This window comes from Rattus norvegicus, chromosome 3, assembly GCF_036323735.1.
Source record: "Rattus norvegicus strain BN/NHsdMcwi chromosome 3, GRCr8, whole genome shotgun sequence".
Classification (NCBI taxonomy): Eukaryota; Metazoa; Chordata; class Mammalia; order Rodentia; family Muridae; genus Rattus; species Rattus norvegicus.
Window position 1 is genome coordinate 80,811,710 of NC_086021.1, and position 19,672 is coordinate 80,831,381.

At 45.0% G+C, this 19,672-nt stretch overlaps 2 long non-coding RNA genes across 4 annotated transcripts in view; both read right to left on the reverse strand.

Annotated features, from left to right (window-relative positions):
- The window catches only part of LOC120101577 (uncharacterized), a 35,393-nt gene extending 16,696 nt beyond the window's left edge, over window positions 1–18,697 (reverse strand). Inside the window, exons 1-2 of one of the 3 annotated variants that reach the window (XR_010064838.1) lie at window positions 17,790–18,697; window positions 11,380–11,437 (exon numbers count right to left, since the gene is read on the reverse strand). This is a non-coding gene — a long non-coding RNA (uncharacterized LOC120101577). The remainder of the gene's footprint in view (window positions 1–11,379; window positions 11,438–17,789) is intronic. The other 2 variants (XR_010064837.1, XR_005502247.2) reach the window with 2 other exon arrangements.
- Window positions 291–9,170, reverse strand: LOC134486117 (uncharacterized). The gene is made up of 2 exons (XR_010064839.1): window positions 3,612–9,170; window positions 291–1,906 (listed from the first exon to the last, which is right to left on the reverse strand). It is a non-coding gene; the product is annotated as an uncharacterized LOC134486117 (long non-coding RNA).
- Window positions 18,698–19,672: the final 975 nt, after the last annotated feature.

A 19,672-nucleotide genomic window follows, 5' to 3' on the forward strand; every position in this document is an offset into this window, starting at 1 on the left:
CAGAACAATAAGTATTGCTTGTTGTCTCTTATATGTGGAAACATTTGTGGGATGGCCATCGTGGGAACAGGGTAAGGAGAGTAAGAAGAGATTGGAGAACAATGGGTGAGACTGAGCAAACCACACATACATAGTGTGCATATACGTGCACACGCATGCACACACACACACACACACACACACACACACACACACACACACACACACAGAGGAACGTCCCAGTGACACCTACCGATGTACACAACTCAGAGACCTAACGTTTTAATAAAAATGAAATCATGAGAAAGGACTTTGCCCACTACATGATTTTTATTGTTTTTAATAGTTATGTTAGAAACTATCATGGTTTCTTTACATCTTCCCAGACACTGAGAACAGTTGAGTTTCCCATTACTCCCTGAGGAGATCTGTTTCCTGGCTGAGCAAAGGAAGGCTTGGGATGCAGAAGGGCTGGCTGGGTCAAGGTCACTCAGCTCGTTAGAGTTTGAATCTCTCTGTGGGACTGAAGCCTTGAGGATTTCCTCAGTCTAAATCCACATATGTGCTCAGCCTACCTTCCCGGCCAGCAACTATCAAGTCTACAGTCTAGAGTTAATGAAAGCAGGGCCTACCTCAGAACCACAAAGGACTCCATTTTCACCACCTCCTGTGCAGAGGACATGTTTCATTGACCTAGTGTCAAAAAGACAGCTGATAACCTTCTGGTTCCAAGATGTGGATCTTGGTCACAATTTGTTACGTCTTAAGGTGTGTTGTAACCAACAGGTCCCGGCTTGTGTTTTGATGCTCTCTCCCTAGTACTACATATAACCAGCTTTCTAAATTTTTACAGTTTCCATTTACCTGTTATTGTTACTATCATTATTATTATTGTTATTATTGTTTTGTTGTTATTATTATTCATTCCTTCTTCTTTTCCTCCTCCTCTTTTACTTATGCAGTTTAATACCAGTTCTAATAAGAAGCAGACCGCCACACCCTGCTGTTTTCCTTGGTCAATTTAATGAGCAAATTCCTATTCTCTCATCACTGTCAGAAAATGTCTGCTAAAACCGGACCAAGGAGGGCTGGTATGGAAACCCACTTAATCTTCCCATTGGCTGACTGACCAGAGAAATGATATTAAGCTACTGTGAATCTTTCCAGTCATTCAGAAAAGACAAAACTCTAAAAAACACAGTACTCTTAACTGTGTTAAGAAAAACAGTTTGAATAGAAGAAGAAAATGTCACCAAGATGGATATTCTAATTCTCTGTTGCAAAGGCTGTTTATCTCCCTCTGAAAGAAGTCGCACGTCTGAGGGGAAATGGAGGAGGCATCTGCTGTGTGGCCATGTGCTCGTCCACTCAGTGGCATTTTCTGGCATCCCCAGCCACCAGGGAGTTTTAAGGCTGCTTTAGCTTTCCTGTGCTTATCAACTAAAAACAGCTAACTACCCAACAGGCTTTGCAGTGTGCCCTGATTCCGGCTCCTCCCAAGGACAGGCCGCCGCCTTTAAAAACGGATTACAATAAGAACTAAAGACAGTGATTTTCTTCAGGAATGGATGGACTCTTAGTCCAGCACAGTTCTCATTTAGCCATTTTTTTCTTGAACAAGAAGCCGGAAAATCTGTCATTCTATCTCACACAAAGATACCCATAATCTGCTATCAGCATTCAGTTTGATAAAAGAGCCATTTCCCCTTTCTCACAATCCACTACTGGCAGCGACAAGAGCCCAGTGCGATCCAACCCGGAGCACGTGGCATTTCTGGCTGTGATACAAAGGACTCCGACATCCTCCTGAATATTTGATGACCCTGGGGACCCTGCAGTGTAGCGCTGCTGTGGGAACATCTGAGGCCGCCAGCGGGCACAGCTGTCTTTGTCTTCCCACGCTGCTCAGAGCTGTGGTTGTGGGGAGCTGCAGAAACGGAAAGGGGGAATCAGTCTGTCTGGTTCTCGGTTGCTGATTTCTGCACCACCGCCCCTTTATTGCCTCTCTGTGCCTCCACATCTCTTCACCTCGCTGAAAGCTGTGTCCTATAGAGAAAGGAACCGGTCTCTCAAGGGAAGCGCTGTGGCTTTTGGTCTGGGACTCTGCCCTAGAGGTGGTCAGGATTGAATGCTGCGGTTTCCTGGGCTATGCTGAAAACAGGGTCCACATAGTGTTTTCACATCATTCAGGGAGGAACCGGAGGCTTCTGATAAGGAAAAAGCCACAGACTGGCAGTGGTAATGTTCACCTCTAATCCCAGCACTCGGGAGGCAGAGGTGGATGGATCTCTGAGAGTTCGAGGCCAGCCTGATCTACACAGCAAATCCCAGGCCATTTAAACCTACATACAATATGACCCTACCTCCTCCCTCAGAGAGAGAGAGAGAGAGAGAGAGAGAGAGAGAGAGAGAGAGAGAGAAGTAAACAAGAGAAAGAACCTGTGTATGTCTTGCAATAAGACAGTTTCCCTTCCTAATTTCTGTGAATGATGCAGGCCACACACAAAACCTGAACCCCCTCATTTCAACCAGCATGGTAAGGTGGGACTGCAGCTACATGCACACCACAGGAGTGACTGACTGTTAGTAATAAGCTGCTTCAAAGCAGGATACCACAGTCACAGTTGCTGAAGCTGTGAAGCCCCACCCAGCAGTCTGAATAAAAGTCATCTTGTTCTAGGCCCTCCTCCTACACTAGTGACCGGTGACATTTTTGCCTAAATACTGTCAGCTCAGGACTGCCTGCCTTCCTGTGGGTATCATGTTTTTTCAACACCACTTAGAAAGTTCTTTAGCTAAGGACACTTCTGGGTCTGGGGTAGGCCAGTAAGGCCAAAGGATGGATCCTTCAACAAAGAAAGCTAGAAAGGCACTTTATTTTTTTCCCACTAGCTTAATCTTGACATTTAGATAACAACTTCTGACCAAACATTGCCACAGAAGTTTCCAGTGCAATCCCACTTACAGCTGGACCCCAAGTCCTCTCAAATATTTTTTTGGATATTTCATTGGATTGGTAAGGTGAATTAAATAGACCTATTTTTTTTTAATAGATCATGCTTTGAGCAGAATATCACATCCCCTCTGCTTCTCAGGAACTAGCCCCTGACCAGATCACAGCTCAACCCCTAGATGGGAGTTTCTTTCATCTAAAGGCAGGTAGGTACCTTACTGGATGTCTTAGTTTGGATCTACTGTTCTGAGGAAACACCATGACCAAAAGCAGCTTGAGGAGGAGAGGGTTTATTTGGCTTCCGTTCCTATCACTATTCATCTTTGAAGGAAATCAGGACAGAAACTCCAGTGGGGCAGAAACCTGGAGGCAGGCGCTCATGCAGAGGCCATTGAAGAATGCTGCTTACTGGCTTGCTCCCCATGGCTTGCTCAGGCTGCTCTCTTAGAGCACCCAGGACCACCAGCCAGAGATGGCACACCACTCATGATGGGCTGGGCCCTCCGCCATCAGTCACAGGCTTGCCCACATGCAGGAGCAGTAGGTGCATTTTCTCAATTGAAGTTTCCTCTTCCCAAATTACTCTAGTGTGTGTCAAGGCCAGCCTCACCTACATAGCAAATTCCAGGCCTTTTAAACCTAATTACTCCAGTGTGTGTTCGGTTGATTCAGAACTCACCAGCACGCTGAGGTAATCCTTGTCCCTGGGATTGAGTGTGATCCCTGAACTTGGCCTTTCTTAGCTGCAGAAAAAGAAAGATCAAGGAGCTTAAGAGGGCTCCTCAGCCCACATGGTCCTTCCTGGGATGGGGCTAACCACCTGAATCCTGTCACTGGGCTCTGACAAGTTACCATACACTAGAAAACATTCTGACCGTCTCCGGACTAAGGCAGCTGGACACTGGTAGATTATTAGGAGGCTAAGTAGGACACCAAACTGGGAAGAAAGGTCCCCTTCTATGCTTGTCTGAGCAATGCAGACTGCCCCCCTCATTGTAGTCTCCTATGCTGATGCAAATAAGGTTCTATTATTAAGCTTGCCTTCAAACTACACCAGACAATTATTCTTAAGTCTCTCGAAATCCCAAAATAATCACTTGCAAATCATTTAAAACTGCCAAGGCAGCAGTGTGTGATAGCATGGGCTGGAATACCACAAGAAGCTGATGCATGAAGAACACAAGTTCAAGGCCAGCTTCAGCTACAGAGCCAGACCACGCCTCACATAAAAAACTAAAAACAAGAGAAGCTACTGCTCGAATGCCAACCCAAAAGGACTAGGTCAGAATCTTCAGTGTTGGGGATCAGCAGTTCTTCACTGAAAGTCCGAATGCCCAGCTGAGGTGGGAGCCCCTGGTGGCAGCCACTGAGGCCGAGTGTTACTTCACAAATGCCCAGTGGTTCCAGCAGTAAAGGTTTTTTGAGAAATTCTGTTGTACACAACCTCTCTCTGGACATAGTGGGACTCTGATTTCCTGAAGCATTTGTTCCTGTGAACATGTCTTACCATTTGTCTAATGACAGCCTGCTCCATTTCCACTAACAAGACTTCCGATTTCTAGAAAGATCTCTTACCATTTTAAGAATAAGATAGACAGAGAGGAGTTGGAGGGAGAAAAAAGAAGGGGGAAGTGAAATGATTATATTTTAGTTTTTAAAATGGTTTTAAAAGAAAAGGCACAGAGCCGGGCAAAGATGACCCATGCCTTTATTCCCAGGACTTAGGAGGCAGACGCAAGCTAATCTCTGAGTTCAAGGCCAGCCTGGTCGGCAGAACAAGTTCTAGGACTGCCAGAGCTACTCAGAGAAACTCTGTCTCAAAACAAACAACAAATATAGGTATATAAGAAAAGGTAGAGGGGCCTTTGGGCCGCCATCATTTAAGCTGAGTTGTGCCAATAATCAAAACATGACACTACAAAATACAAAGTCATTCATTGTTCATTCTAAAGCCAAGCAATGGCTGTGATCTGATTCCATTGGAAGGATCCAAAATGATCAGGAAATTAGTAGCACTGGGTGTGGTCAGGACATCCATCACCCATCCACTTACACGGCTAAGTTCAGAGTAATTAAAGGGATGTATGGATATTAGATACTATCTGTAATGTTTCCACGTACACTTACCAGCTGCCTAAACAAATATGTGTCTCCATATCATAAGGTTTCATCATTGAAATTATTATCTGGAATGCAGAAGTCTAGAAAAAGTAATAATTAAAAAAAGCACATGGACTCTGATTTATAAAATGTTGGCATTACAACTTCTTTGAAAAGAGTTTTTTTGTTGTTTTGTTTTGTTTTATCGTTTTTTGTTTGGTTGGTCTTTTTCTTTTGAGGTTTCAGCTAACATCTGGCAGTGCACATCAGTGCTGACCGACTGCCCACAGCTGGTATTAATAGGATAGAGCAATGTTATGTTTCCTGGTTAAAATGTCCAAGCCAAAAGTGATTCTCGCAAGCAAACTAGTCTGCTAGAAATTCAGTCTGAATTCTGCCATCAAGTTGCACAGTATTTAAACAGGAGGGCACCCCTTGGTTATCTCCAGATGTACTCACAGCCCCTAAGACAGCAAATCAAGACTGCAGACCTGGAATCCAAACTGGTAGAGTTGTCCCTACTGAGAAAAACAGGAAACTAAAGAACAAGAACACCTCACCAAAGCACTGTTCTCTAGAACCTTGCTTGCCATGCATAGGCAAGACACATATGTTCATGGTGCATCAGCCTTGAAGGCTGACTAGCTGATTAGCCAAAGGAAGACAAAGTAAAGAAATGGAGTCTGCAGGTTGTCAGCACACAGCACAGCTGCAACCCCGGAGTGCCCCAGTCTCTTGGCTAACACTCCCCGGTTTATGTGGCTTACCTCACTTTCCCTAAGAGAACTATTTATGAAGAGTCGGGGTTCCTTCTTTGGCTGGGTAGAAGTGCCGCCCTTGAGCCTTGAGCATCCTTGGAATATAAATGCCTCGTTGGCCCTGGGGGAACCCTAAGGACTCTCCTCCATACATAGATTTCTCTTCCCCTCCCCAAGCAATGAAATTCTACCATGAGCAAAGCCCACACACTCAAGTCACTAAGCCTTTTACACGCGGCATCTTCTTCCACTCCAAGCAACGTTGCCTCAGCTAAGGTCCCTTCCCCCGCATTCTCATGGAGGGACCGACTTGACTCTGTATCGTGGGGCCGTGGGCAGGCATCGTCCTCCATCTTCTTCCTGCTCTCAGCACTTCTCTCTCCCGCCGCTTCCCCTCCGCTCTCCCGTTTTCAATCTCCATGTGACCCTGAACAATAATCCTATTACATCCCTGAACTCTCTCCAGGACATCCATCCCCATCCACCTTTTTAATGGCATTGTTAATGATTTGAAGGGAGTAAATCACAGTCAAGATAATGGCTGCAAAAAATTAATAGACATGATTTTTATGATATAATATACTAGTGTACTAATCGTGAGAACAGTTAATTGAAAAGCACTAAATATTTTATTATCCATTCAGCATTCTGTTTATTCTTTCTCCCATTCTGAACTTTTTACCTATTATTCTTTCATAATTTCCCATAAAGGAAAACTGCAGAGTAAGATAAAGGGGATTCTAATCTCTACATCTAATTACAGAAATGAGTAAATCACCATTTAACATGTCATAATCTTAAGAAAAAGGAGCAAGGCACAATTCAAGGAGAAGCTAACGCCTTAAGCTTGGGAGAAATCTAACTGAAGAGCTGTTGAAATATTTGTTTTTAAAAAAATGGAGTCTCTTTTTTTCTTTCTTCTAATTCTAGAGAAAGAGTATCCATAGTCATTCTCATAAAGTGTTTGCAGTTAACTGAATTGGTTTTTACTGGGTTTCCTGACTGTGGGTCGTGTGCCAGGGAAGAGCCCTGTCCTTCATCCCTGAAGCTTTAGCCCCAAGAAGCCTGGGTCTGACAGAGAGTGCGCAAACAATATCGTGTACAACTCTGGAATCCTGTTCCCTTTAGGACTGCTGTGCGTCCATTCGCATAAGCCTCCCCAACTGGAACATCCACCTTTCCAGCATCAGATTACCAATGCAGCTTCCCCTCATGCGAAGCCACGCTATTTCCACATCTAATAAATTCCAGTAAAGACTCAGCCCTCAGACTTGACAGTTAGTTTACATTGGATTTTGTTTTGTTTCTTGGATTGGGAAGAGGAGAAAAACCATCATACCGTATAAATTCTTGAAACCTAACAATCCCCTACCACGCGCACTCTCATCATCTTCATCTCCGAGAAGTGAGATGGCAGGCTTCCGGGCCAGGTCCACTCAAGCAGAGCTGGCTCCAAGCTCCATCATCAAATGCACCAAGTTTCTCTTTGATTCTTCCACCCTCCATATCAGGCCCCTCTGTCACCATCTCCCACGCTGTCCCTAACCCCTGCTCACCACCACCCCGCTCAATGGACCATGGCTTTCCCATCCAGAACTCTTAGAGACCGAAAAGAAGATTATTGTTGGAATCTCAAGCTCCTGGAGACACAGTCTTTGGTGATTAATCCCTGAACCTAAAAGAATTTCAGAATTATCTAGGAGCCTGTGACATATACCAACTCTAGGGTCCGTGGGTTCCCTGGAGAGCAGAAAGATCTGCCCCTGTGATTTGTCACCACCAACCAGGGATGGTCAAGGCCTCTGGGGTCATACCACAGTCCCCCATGTAAGATCCTTCCCAAACACCGGGAAGTTTGATGCCTGGAATGGGAACTGGAGGGGTTAATTTACCAGGAAAGGTAGAAACCATAATAACACCTTCATGACAGAGAAAAACGATCAGTGGAACTAGCCATGGCCATAGATTTCACTAAACAGCGTGTGCTCTGCAACTCAATCAGCTGAGCCCTCCAAATTGAGAAGTTTGATCAGCTAATTGTATCAAGAAAGAAAATGGCATTGGCTCTTTTTAATTTCTTCATTATTGTAAAAGGCAGGATTTATAGGTGTGCATAATGCTTTCCTTCCCCAGAAATGAGAGTGAACGCAGGCCATCTACACCCAGTTGGCTCCTAAACCACCTACTTGGCTAGAGTGGCTGACCAGCAAGCTCCCAGGACCCACTTTTTTCCTGCCACACTTGTACTGAGGTCACAGAGGAGCTATCATGCTCAGCGTTTTTCTCCTCTCTTTACGTGGGTTCTGAGGATCTGAACTCAGGTCTTCAGGCTTGTGTGGCAAGAAGTTTACTGACTGAGCCATCTCCTCAACTCCACCTCCACAGCTCTCCCTTTCAAGGGAGCCTCTTTAATGTCTACAAAGGTACTGTCATGGCATCTACCCCGCTTGAAGGGACACAGTAGGCCCCTGGATGTCTCAAGGTCTCTTTCGACACCTTGGGCTCCATTCAGCCGGTCCTCTCCAATTAAAGATGTCTGATGCAAATGAGGATGCTATGGTTCGAGTGTGATTGATTTAAGGGGGTATTTTTTATATCATAGTAAATTCCTATCTCAATAATAGATAATTATAATGCAATTAGACACATTATGATGATAAATTAAGACTCTGATCATCTGAACCATGACAACTGTTATTTGTTGAAGAAATAATGTCACTGAGTTTCTAGATAGCCAAAGGTGGTTAAGCTTGGACGACCCTTGAGGGGTTGGACATAGAAGAGGGGATTCACGTATTGAGTGGCTATGACGTATACCCTCCAGGACTCTTCCAACCTTAGTGTCTCATCCTAAATACTACTCATTATTATAAGTGTTATTAATAACAATCTATCTCTTTTTTGCTGAAGGAGGCATTCTGAAAATTTATAATCTAGCAAACCGAATCATACTTCATTTTCAATTACTGTGATCCTGCTTCTCTAAGGGAATGGAGATGCCACTGCTTTGAAACCAAAAGAATATTCATTGATGTGGAATTAAAACTAAAAAGCTCATTTACCTACATTTGGGTTTTTTTTTTCCGAGAAGTATACACTTGAACGATGAAGAGAAGTTTAAACTTTATGAGAACATAAAGTTATATTCCCTGGGAAAATTGAAGAGAGGATTTTTGTGACCCCACCCAAGCAATATGTTTTTCACAGCCATAAGTAAAACAGCAGATCCTTTGCTTATCTTCATTACATAATTTCCAAGTCCTTGGCATATCCCAAAAATACAGGATCAAACAAACCAACACCATCATTACTGCTCAAATAATGACACCAATCAGCCTGAATTATTATTGCCAAGTGTTTTAAACAGTTAATTGGAACCGTAACCTACCAAGCAGGTTCAGACGCCCTTATTACTGACAGCAAGCTAATGGTCCTCCCCTCCCCCTCCCCTCCCCTCCCCCTTCCTCTCCTCCCCCTTTCCTCTGTTGTTGTTGTTGTTGTTGTTGTTGTTGTTGTTGTTGTTGTTTGAGACATGGTCTCACTATGTAGCCCAGGCTAAGCTTTAAATTTACCTCCCATCCCAGTTTCACACCAGTCACTTTTACTTCATCATCCTTGATTGGATTTAGTAGTAAAATAATAACTACACAAAATATAAAATATACGGTCATATGCAGATGGAAAGTAAGAATTGCAATGTGTGTAATATTTACAAGAGAGCAAACGCCGGGAAAATTGACAAGCCACTCTCTTTTATTCTTGGCATGTCCGTGAGCACACAGAACTGTCACCTCTCGGCAACTGTCCTGTGCAGCAGAAGCAACATCGAAGGACAGGTGGACAGATGGGAGAAGAGATCTACATCTACCCACAGATATTCAATTTAAAGAAAACCCTGAGATTGAATAACACGGCGATGTAGAGCTGCCCAGAGTCAGAAAGAGCTGGCCCCAGTGTGGCAAACTTGGAGACCTTCCTACACCTGATGTTTGTGCAAAGCCTGGCTCCTTGTAATTCACAGCCTTCGAATCACCATGATATTTTCTGCCTAAAATTCATTGGTGAGCAAAGCAAAGAGCCTTCCAGCAGGACTGAATCAATACCTGGAATCTCTCTAGAAGACAGAAAAGGGAATCTTCCATTGTTCGGACCAATGGTTGCATTTTTCCTTTAGTCCTGATGTGGATTCCAGCAGGAATTCTCCTGCAGAGGCTGCTTCACAGCCTGGAGTTCTAACAGGGAGTGGTAAGTGTTCTTTCTTAAGAGATTTTTAAAGCCTTCTGCCTCCCCTCCCCCCCCGCAACCCCCAGAAAAATACAAATTCTTCTAAAATCTAATCACCATGCAGGCTCCTGTAAACACAGAAAATGTAACGCATATTTTCAAAGGTAACCAAAGCAAGCCCAGCGTTTCTGGGAGGATCCGGAGAAAAGAATTCCCAAGTGCTAGTACATACATATCTGATGCTAAGGATCATCCCAGGGCACAGAAACCAGCATAAAGTTACTACCCCAGTAGAAAGATACTTGGCAACTCTCAAGGTTAGAGTTTACAAACAAGCATGCTGCTAAAAACACAACCTGTGTGAGGTCTGTGGTTTTGATGGGGGGAAAAAAAGGCAGAAAATGAGCTGTTTTTCATGAACCAGGCCTTACACACCTCCAAAAGACGGTGTCTCCCTCAAAGCAAGGATCTTGAAAGCCACATTATTCCCCATAGTGTGCCTTTTAATCAAGAGCTTTTTAATTCAATTTTATTTTATTTATTATCTTGGTTTTGTGTTTGGGGGTTTTTTGTTTGTTTGTTTGGGTTTTTGTTTGTTTGTTTTTTGAGATGGTTTTACTGTGTGGCTCTGGCTGTCCTGGAACTCACTCTGTAGACCAGACTGTCCTTGAACTCACAGAGACGCACCTGCCTTTGCCTCCCAAATGCTGGGATTAATGGCGTCACCACCTCTGCCTGGCTCCGATCTTTTTTAGTGATGTATTTATTTTTATTTATGTCTCCATGAGGATCCCCAAGTGTGACAGGCAGTTGTGAGCTGCCCTGTGGGTGCTGCGACTTGAACCCAGGTCCTTTGGAAGAGCAGCCATTGTTCTTAACCACTGAGCCATCTCACCAGCTACAAAAATTCATTTTTAAGTCCCTCTTAAGAGCTATATTCTGGACACGGGAATGTTCTACTGCAAAGCTGTGGGTTACAAATTTCATTCCTCTGAGTGATGGATCACTGGGCACAGTCGCTCACCCTGGGCCCAGGAAACGAGAGTGGGAAGACTACTACAGATCTGAGGTACACCTACGATAGGGAATGAAAACACTGCCCCAAAAGCTAAACAAAAAAGAAAGAAAGGAAGGAAGGAAGGAAGGAAGGAAGGAAGGAAGGAAGGAAGGAAGAAAGACCCAAATTGTTGAAGTCTGGGTTGAGTCACAGTGTAGGTTATTAGTAGAAATCCAGCTTGGTGGATCAAAACCAGGGCTTGAAGATAAAAGCCATCAAACAGAATTCGGGGGAGGTCTGTAGACAGCTCTGATAGAACAGATGTTTGAAGGGCTGAATAATGACCTTACTAGAACAGAAATACATACTTTCAATGTGATTCCCACGAGAGGGCAAACCTTCCATTGGTGTATGCCCCGCATTGGTCTGAAAGAGAAACAAAGATGGACAGAAAGAAATCTCACTAATTTAGAATGATTTTGAGATAGGGAGAAAGCCCAGCTAATAACATGCTCTAACACATAAGCATCTAGTCTCAGAACCCATGTGAAGGGCCAGGCTTGGTGGCTACATCCAAACATAGGAAGGTGGGGATGAACAGACCCCTGGAACCTGTGAACTCCAGATCCCAGGGAGAGACTCTGTCTCAGAGAAACACAGGGGACAGCTCTTGAGGAATACCACTCATGGTTGGTCTGTGAGCTCTCTGCATATACATGTATAAACACTGACATACATATGAACACGCACACACACACACACACACACACTCTCTATTTACATATATTTGTCCTCAGTACATTTTTGAAATACTGAGGACCTGCTGGGAATTATTTTGCATATGGAAGTTGCATCCACTGATATTTACCCAGTTAGAAATTAAAACAAAAACATACAAAATGTTTGTTGGTTCATTTAAAAATAACGATAATAAACTACATATTAATATAAGTAACATTTTATGTAAAATAACTACATTTTCCAAACAAAACAAAACAAAATTTAGCAAGAGTAATAGCATCATTATCTTTGCAAACTTTAATTCTGGGGAGGGGGGGGAGTCTTAATAAAAACTAGCTGAATCTCACACCTGCTTCAACATCCAATCTGCTGCGTATCACATGACATGTGAATGGACTGTGCACCATGACAGAAGGAAAGGGAGAAACATCTTGGTGTAGTCGTGAATATAATTCAAACTGACAGACTTCCTATGGACTTGGAAGTCTCTAAGGTCTCTCCTACCACACTGGGGAGAACACTGCTTGGAATCACAGTCAAGCGTGCACAGTAAGCACAGAACGTGTGTGTGTGTGTGTGTGTGTGTGTGTGTGTGTGTGTGTGTGTGTAAAAACTGAGAGCCAAAGCAAAAACAGCAAGAGACTGTGGGTGCCCCAGAGAAGTGGGTTGTCTCCACATTCCTTGAGATTAGTAGATCTCTCCTGAGAGACACAGCCAGAATATAGCAAATACAGAGGCGAATGCCAGCAGCAAACCACTGAACTGAGAATAGGACCCCCATTGAAGGAATCAGAGAAAGAACTGGAAGAGCTTGAAGGGGCTCGAGACCCCATATGGACAACAATGCCAAGCAACCAGAGCTTCCAGGGACTAAGCCACTACCTAAAGACTATACATGGACTGACCCTGGACTCCGACCTCATAGGTAGCAATGAATATCCTAGTAAGATCACCAGTGGAAGGGGAAGCCCTTGGTCCTGCTAAGACTGAACCCCCAGTGAACTAGATTGTTGGGGGGAGGGCGGCAATGGGGGGAGGATGGGGAGGGGAACACCCATAAAGAAGGGGAGGGGGAGGGATTAGGGGGATGTTGGCCCGGAAACCAGGAAAGGGAATAACATTCAAAATGTAAATAAGAAATACTCAAGTTAATAAAAAAAAAAGAGAGAGAGAGAGAGAGAGAGAGAGAGACTGATGTGCTACCTGCTAGGCTGAGGACCACAGTTTTCACACCCTTAATTTTCTTTCCTTTTCTGCCCTACCAGGGCAGTATGCTGACATCCCCCTGCAGCCCAGTAAATCTACCATTCCCTCCTGGGAATTGTCTATATCTTTGTCTGCTGATTAAGTACTTCTGTCTGTGGCAGGAAAATGGGCCACAGCAGCCCAGACAGCCCCAGCTGCTGAAGGACACTATGTAGGATGGTGGTGTCTGGCATATCCCAGAGTTCTGGTGGGGAGGGCATCCCAGAGTTTTGTGTTTTGTCTGCTAGACCCACCCAAATTTGTTCATTGTTCACGTGGACTGTTCTCAGCCAGAAGTGGCCTCAGCTCTTACCCGGTAGGAACAGGCCACGAGAATAGAGTCTTACAGAACACAAGAGCAACGCAGGCTGGTGGGGTTGATACCAGTTATTTGGGCTAAAGCATGGGCCCTGGCAACCCTTACAAGGGAGGCTTATCCTCCTGTCCCTAATATATCAATTCAAAAGACAAGTGATAATAAAGCCCAGAGGAAAGGTATTTGTTCAATATGGGCACACTGGGGAAAGGCACAAATAAAAAGGCCAATGCCAGCATCCTGTTGTGTCTAATATGAGGTTAGATTTAAGGAGAAGGCAAGGGGGCACATACCTAAGCAGTCCTGGTCGAGGTCCTGCCTCCTCTGACCACCATCATCTCAGCTCTAGTGTCTCCTACAAGGCAGTGCACAAAAGCTCCTCCTTGGAGACAAGTTCCTCCATGGGCTGGCACCAGAATCCCAACTCTCTCTTCTCCCAACATGAGACTCCTGCGGAAATTCCAATTTCTTGGAGTCCATTGTCTTTTTAGCCCTAATAGCTGAAGGGGAGGCACAAGATGTTCCTTTTGAAACATCTTCACTCCTAGCTAGCCATGGGTCTGTAATCCTAATACTTGGAAGGTAGAGGCAGGGGGATGACTGCAAGTCTGAGGACAGCCTGTTCTACACAGCAATTTCCAGGTTAACCAGTGCTATGTAGTAAGTTATTCTCTCAAAAGACAGTATAGAGGGACTGGAGAGATGGCTCAGTGGTTAAGAGAACTGGCTGCTCTTCCAGAGGTCCTGAGTTCAATTCCCAGCAACCACATGGTGGCTCACAACCATCTGTAATGGGGTCCGATGCCCTTTTCTGGTGTGTCTGAAGACAATTATATATATGGAGCAGTTTAGACCCCAAGACTTCACACACTGCAGACATGAGATATATTCTCTCATGTTGGGAAAGTGTTTCTCAGACTTTCTCTGATATGAGAGAAGAAATATTAAGAACAAATATGTCTTAGACTGATCCCTTGAAAAAATATTCCAGTTCACAAACCACTGTCATTTCAATTTCTGAACTGAGCAGTCCCTAGGTCCCAGGTCTGTCGTAGGCGTTGGCCATCCTAGCAGGAAGGGCACCCATACTCGCTTGGAAGACATAGATATTTGCAATATAGTCTCCAGGCTTCATCGAACTAGCAGTGTGAGCCTACTCAGGAAAAGGGAAGACATGAAGACAAATGAACCCCAAAGACTCTTTCACTCAAAATGTTCAGAGCCCTCAAGAGCTGGGCCCATGCACACCCCACCTCCACCCAACATGGCTGCTATCCAGGGAGACTCTGACCTTTGTGGTTTGGGATCTCATTATTCCCAGGGCTCCAGACGGAACACATGAAGCCCTGTGGTGCGGAGCATATGGCCTGGCTCAAGAAGTGCTCACCTACACAAAGAACAGAGTAAGTCCCAGAGACAAAACAGCTGTGAAACCAGGACTCTCAGCAGAACAAGCCTCATGTCGGAAGCACATGACCACGGTTAATGTCAGTGCTCAGCGTGACAACGGGAGCAGTCGAGCCTACATTCCCTTGAGTGACACCTCCCCCAAGCCCAGCTCTGCCACATACTTTTTGTGAAATATCAAATCGCTCGCAGCTCGCACTGAATAATGAATACGCCCGCCTCTGCTTATCACCAGGCCCTCAGCAGTCTGCCAGGGGAACGGAGAGACGGTAGAGGTTTGCAGGCCAAGCACAAAATTGAAGACAAGCTTGAATTAATAATTTGCTTATTTCTATACATCTGCTTCAAAATAAAGTGCAAATTGAGTAAGGTAATAATGGAGCTTGGGAAGTGGGAGGAGGGGACTTCCTCTGGAAAACTGCTGACACTTCAGATTTCATTATCTCTCACCACCCCGAGTGAGCTCCGCAAGCGTATTCTCCCTATAGCGTGTATGGAAATGACTTCCCTGGGAAAGCCAAAAGAATAGAAAATAATCCATGGGGTGGATTTCTTTTTTTTTTTTAAGAACAGTTTCTTAAATCTGTGCTTCGTGAACCTGACTCGGCTGGGATTTCCCTGGAAATCTTAGAGATATTTCATACAAGGTCTTTTCCAGGTCACTGCCCTCCTTACTCTGACACAAACATCTCTATCATGTCCTTGCCAGTCCCAGCTGCCATGCACTGCCAGAGCCATGTTTAGTGAACTACCAGTTTCCGGCATGCTTGGCCTTGTGTTTATGCTTAGAAGTACAGGCGTGCTTGCCTGTGCTTGTAATCTTTTCTTCCATGTGCCAGGTTTGATGGTTTGTAAAGGAAGAAAATAACGCACACTCAGTTATGACACCAGCATAGTACCCTCTCCGATTCATTAGGACTAGGGCACAGAAATTTTAAAAGAAATATGAAGCTGGGTGCACACACACACACACCTCAAAACAAATTTTACTCAAGTTTTTTTTTTCTTAGCGTTAACTGATGCAAAGTAATCGTACCTGTTGAGAGATACAGTAGGACAATTTCAGTCCACAAATGGTCAATTTCAGCCCACAAATGGTGTTTACAGACTGAAAACACCAGAAGAAATGAACCTCAAATACAGGAGAGGCTTAACATTTCCAGCCCCAACCCAACCCCGTTCTCTGGCAATTGAGTCCTCTGTGGTCCGTGTGGAGTATCTCTGAGGAGCACTACCTATGGGCTAGACAAGAGACAAGGCCACACAAAGATCACCTAGTCTAAGGGGGGAAAAAAGTCCCCTTTACTCCCACCATTTCTGGAACAAGCCTGCTCACCCTCCTCTCCTTCCCGAGCTGTTCTCTTGTTCAGTCTGTCTGTCTGTACTCCACCATCCTTGACAACAGCTTACGTTTAGGTGTGCCTTGTGTGCAGTTTCACAACACTTACTGCTTGATCATGTCTCTCTAAATTTTCCATACAACATAGGTTTCTATAACACAGGAAGGAGCCCCTGCTGGCTGGGCTCGACACCTTTCCCTTCCCTAGCACAGTAGGAACAAACTGGGGATATAAAGGAATGTGTGTGCTCAGGCCACACAGAGAGGGGAAGGGGAGGCACGCAGAGCAAATGAGGATTAGGGCTCCGGAAGTTGGCCATGGAGTCTTAGATCTCCCATATCTGGATTTCTGGTTTACATCCAGACTTGATAGGCCACTTATAAAAACTGAAATCAATTAATACCAATTTGGCCAGGGACACTAGTGTACTTCCACGAGCCAGCATCCAAAGCTAGAATAAATGGGAAATCATTATTGTCCACTTTAATTATCAATAACCTCAAAGACATGAGGAATTAGTCAGGCCATACAAGTTAACAATCACCCTTCCTCTAGAGATAGCCTAAGACCCTCTTGGCGATAACAATCGATGAGACCCAAACAGACAGATGCCTCAGGACGCTTGACCTCGCTGTCTTTTATCTTCCACCCAGGTAAGCTTACACCAACACAGCCATCCTCCCGGGCCAGAAGAGCCTCAATTTGCAGTGGGCAGCAGCTAGTCTAAAGATCCAACCGGTCAAAGGATGAGAGTAAATGACTCTCGAGTGCTCAGTCCTAAACGGGACATCTGTCCTGCCCCTCCCCGTCACAGAAAGGGGGAGCAGAAAATTGCTAAGAACTAAAGGGTGAACAGGAGCTCTGTGGAACTCGGTTTTGTGCACACGGCCTGGCTAATGTAACCATGAACACTTGGCACGTGTGTCTATCTGCACAAGAGCTGCACACAAGAAAATAAAACACTAAAGTAGGAGAGAACCGGTGGGAAGGAGAAGGTCTGTGGGGAAGGGAAGGGCAAGCGGGGGTCCTGGGACGGCGTGCCCGCACTGCATGAACTAATAAAACAGCCAACGGTTGAATTAGAAAGGGTGTAGTGTAGGGACAAAAGTGAGGTGAGCAGCCTAACCAAGGCCTCACAGAGCTTTCTTGGCGGGGTAGCCCCTGTATCTATAAACTAGAAATTGGGGCAACGAGACCGTATATCATCATCTTGGAGAGGCTTTAAGAAGTAGAAGGGAGGGGTTGGGGATTTAGCTCAGTGGTAGAGCGCTCGCCTAGCAAGCTTCAAGGCCCGGGGTTCGGTCCCCAGCTCCGGGGAAAAAAAGAAAAAGAAAAAAAAAAAAAAAAAGAGAAGTAGAAGGGAAACAACACTGACTATGTCAGACTGACTGGGATGCATAGCAAGGCAACTGGGCCGAGCTAAAACCTATTTCCCAGAAGGAAGCATACCGTGAGGATCAGAAACATCTCCACTTCGAGTTTTCTGACTCCATACTTTTGTTTTTGCTGGCGTTGTTATTTTTAATATTTTTCTTTTATTGGATATTTTCTTTATCTACATTTCACATGTTATCCCCTTTCCTGGTGTCCCCCTCAGGCAACCACCTATCCCATCCCCCATCCCCTGCTTCTATGAGGGTGCTCCCCCACCTACACACCCACTCCCTCCTCCTCCCTGCCCTGGCATTCCCCTACACTGGGGCATCGAGCCTTCTGACCCCATACTTACAAGACTGAATTCTTCCTTCTCTTGCAAAACTCTGCTTTCCTATCAACATCCGTTATCCTCGGAAATGGTGCTAGTCTTCACCGTTATCAAACCAAAAATTCGTCTCATTCTTAGTTCATTAATTCATCCTTCCCGGATTCTTCTTTCAAACCTCTCTCTCTCTCTCTCTCTCTCTCTCTCTCTCTCTCTCTCTCTCTCTCTCTCTCTCTCTCTCTCTCTCTCTCTCTCTCTCTCCTGGTTCCCACTACCCGTGGTTCACATTCTATGTTATCCGCATTAGATAATATGTTACTGCTTAAAGCCCAAAGTCTACATGATTTGACAGAGTAACAATTTATTTCTCCAACCAGCAGAGTTCAAGGAGAGTGGGTGACTAGACTCCTACGGCAAACAGTTGCTCAGAGACCTTGGCCGTTCTATCTGGTGCCATTTCTTAGGGAGGCTTTGGAGTCCCCCGCTACATGCACTGCCTCAATCTAGCAGATGAGAAAACATGGAGGCTTGCCGGGCAGAAGTTGTAAACATCACGTCAGCACTCATACTGTTGGCCAGGTCTCCGCTGTGCTGCCTCTCCCAATTGTTATTAGGCTAGAGAATTAATCTAACTCCTGGGCCAAAAATAAAACGGAAGCCTGGCTATGCTTGGCATCAGCCTTCTTGCCTATAAATCTCCTCTCATCTGCTCTTGACCTGACTGGCCCCTGCGAAGAAGCCTTTCTCCACGCTTGCAGACAGGCTGGGGGAAAGTGCTGAGCGAGCTCCTCTCCCGCCTAGAGCCCTTCAGTGGCCATCGCTGCTGATTGGATCCTTTTCATGGTGTACCAGCTAGGGCCGGAAGTGAGAAGAAGACCACGACACCAAAGGATAGAGGAGTTATGAAAGAGGACAGACTTTCACACAACTGTGATGGAGCCACAAACGGTAACTGCTGCCCTCCTAAAATTTTGTTAAGTCCGTTCGGCTGATGAGCGGAAGGCAAGCTAAATGCAGGCGAGTCTGTGAGAACGAATCGGGGCCTCCCAGGACAAATGGGATGAGTCTGTCTCTTTCTAGCTTCAGGTTCGACCGTAGCGTTCGAACGTACTTAGCTCGTCCTGAAAGAACTGAGATCTGGTGGAAGCTGGGGGGGTCCACAGACCTGGGGGTCATTCAACAGCTACAAAGTGAATAAGCAGGTCCCAGGCACATCGCTAGCTGTCCCAGGACCCGGAGTCCTCCACCAGCGCTCAGAACGTCCATAGAGCAGCTCCTCACTCGCGTCTGCCATCCAGCTTCTCCATAAAATGTCTCCTGAGGTATACAGTAACCCGGAACTAACCAGCAGAGCTCAAAGCTAGCACACATGGCTAAGAAATTCCGGTGTGGTCAGGTCCTGCCTTTTTCCCTGCTTTATCACCGCCCTCCCCACCCCACCCCGTTTACATTCTTTTTTTAAAATTACCTTATTAATGTGTGTTATTTCAGTATGATTTCGTATATCATATACAATGTTATTTTTTATTTCTTGAGAAATCTCCATTGTGTACAGATGCCATGCTTTCTTTGCCTACCCCTCTGTTGACATTAGCTAAGCTCATTTATAATTGGCTCTTATGAATATTGTCATAATAAGCCTAATGTACATGTATCTCTCTAGTACACTGGCTTTGACTCTATAGTTAGTTCTATAGCTAGAAGTGACATAACCAGATCAGATGGAGGCTCTCTTTTTAATATTTTGAGGAATCCCCATACTGACTTTCATCAAGACCCGGCTAATCTGCATTCCCATCAACAACGTATAAAGGTTATTTCCCTATCCCAACCCTGTAGCATGTCTTTGGCCACTCCCTCAGAAACTCCCTCAGAAATCCAAGATTTCCTCTAAAATACTGAGGGGCTTG